Here is a 2223-nt window from a genome sequence, read left to right as displayed (position 1 = left end):
TGATCAGACTTCAAAAAATGTTTAAACACTTCCTACAACAATAGAGTAGTCCCTCACATTCTTTTGGTATACACTTCACCAGATTATTTTGGCTCTCGAGGCTCAACTACCATTGACTCTGATACCACATGCAGGGAATGGGATAGATTAAAACAAAAGAAAGGCAAAATTCTATTCATTCTGCAATCTATAATAAGTGCCTCTTTTATGGAGGACTTATATCTTTCTGGAATACAAAATAGTGTAGAAATGGAAGGACAGGTTGGAAGAGTTAATGAGAAATTTAATCAAATCCATGGCAAAATCTACCTTGTCCTGATGGTGAGACTTGTTGTGCATATAAAAGAGTTTAAGCTACCTATACTTGTTAGTTCCTGCCGGGAACTATAGCGAAGGCTTCTTTCCTTATCTTCTGATTAAATGGATTGCAAACAGCCAATAAGAAGACCTGTGTTTTTGGATATTTTTCCATTTCCTTATGTGCATACTTAAAGCTGCGTATTGTTTATGCCAAATGCTGATGTCAGTATTCTTGGCGCCTGCTGATTAGGGTTGCTGGCAGTTTGGAGAGGTCTTCTCAGTTCCCAACGGGAGAGAACGCACCAAAAACAAGGTCTTTGTCAGTGCCTTGCAGGGTCTTGCAAGGTTATTATTCCGAGCACAAGATGGCATTCGTTCGATAATCCACATGCCTTGACTGTGCTTTCACATTTTGCGTACCCATCTAGACGTGGCGAGGGGCTGTGCTTTGTAAGTAGATTGTGAAGTACTTCCTTTAATCGATCCTCTCTACACAATTTTGTTCTATTCAGATGGATTGTTGATAGTGTGTGTTGTTATCTCAGGACAGGAGGGGTTGTCTCTTCCGCTTCTTCTTCGCAGAGTACACATCTTGCCCTCTTACCTTCTACACCAGGACCGGTTTAACTAGTTGAATTGAACAACTATAGGAGGGGAAAATATTTTATTAAACTTGGGTATAAATGGTAACAGAGAACGAGTACTGAATATCTCTATATAACCTAAACTACATGCAGTCACCATTGAGTATCCTCTGTTCATTTCTGTAAAACAATGCATAATTTAGGGGTGTGGGCTTGTTTCTGGCTTTCTCCCGGAGACATTCTTAAGATGTTATGTATTATTGTATATGGGTGGATAATAGGTGAGGACATATGCAGAGTGGATGGTTGATTCCAGTTAGAAATCTTTAGGGTTTTAAATACCACTTTGTTAAGGTTAGATGTCTGCCTTCAAAATCAACTGTGTATTTGATACGAATCAGATCTCAAATTTTAAAATCAATTTATTTGATGTGACTTGCAGGAAGTGAGAAAATGAAGTTTCAGAAGCAGCTAAAAGCGCAGCTTGTTGCAGAGTGGATAAATGCTTATGTGAATTACAAGCAGCTCAAGAAGGATATCAAACAAATTAGAGAGCAGATTGCAAGCAAAGAAGACCACCCTGTCACCAATAAACTTTCTGCTTCTTCTTTTCTGGTAAATATATCTAGAAAGATGGAACTTGACATGCTTTATAAACGCATGTATATAAAAAACACTTATATTTTACTATTTATCTTTGATTTTCATATGAAGTTAATTGATGGACAGATTGTACATCATGAAATTAGAGAAAACAGTAACGGTGGTATGGAGATGGTGTATCAAACAGAGTTGGTTTGTGGGCAAGAGACTGATCGAGTATTTTTTTCCAGGCTGGACTCTCAGCTTAACATGGTCAATAAGTTTTACAGAGCCAAAGAAAATGAATGTCTTGTTAGAGGTGAACAGCTCCAAACACAGCTAGAGACTCTTATAGACATAAAACAAGCTCTTCCTAGAAGCAAAATATACGACCATTCAACCCGTCAGGAGATTGATATAGGTATTTAAACAAACAATACTCAATTTAATTAAATAATATAGATAAACTTTATAAGGTCTTCTTACATTAGAAGATGATCTAAATCTTGTAAACAAAATTTAGAGTTTCTTCAAATATAGAAAAGTTTTAACTGTCAAATGACTCAAAACTACCTATCATAATTTTAGATTTAATTTAAGTATTTATAATGAAGCTTGATAGACAGGGCAAGGCCAAGGAAAAGTTGAATTTTATTGGGACAATAGAGAAACTGTAATGCCCTGCCAGGAAACCCTAAGGGTTTAAGTTAAAAACACTCAATTAGAGTGTAAATATTTTTTTTTTAAATAATAATTA

The 2223-nt window shown here is 36.1% G+C and overlaps 1 long non-coding RNA gene across 1 annotated transcript; it reads left to right on the top strand.

Moving 5' to 3' along the window:
- Positions 1 to 412: 412 nt before the first annotated feature.
- LOC131874522 (uncharacterized) lies at positions 413 to 1661 on the top strand. The gene is made up of 4 exons (XR_009371883.1): positions 413 to 750; positions 851 to 883; positions 1166 to 1238; positions 1327 to 1661. It is a non-coding gene; the product is annotated as an uncharacterized LOC131874522 (long non-coding RNA).
- The last annotated feature ends 562 nt before the right edge of the window (positions 1662 to 2223 follow it).

This window comes from Cryptomeria japonica, chromosome 3 (genome assembly GCF_030272615.1).
Source record: "Cryptomeria japonica chromosome 3, Sugi_1.0, whole genome shotgun sequence".
Classification (NCBI taxonomy): domain Eukaryota; kingdom Viridiplantae; phylum Streptophyta; class Pinopsida; order Cupressales; family Cupressaceae; genus Cryptomeria; species Cryptomeria japonica.
This window is presented reverse-complemented; position numbering and strand designations above follow the sequence as displayed.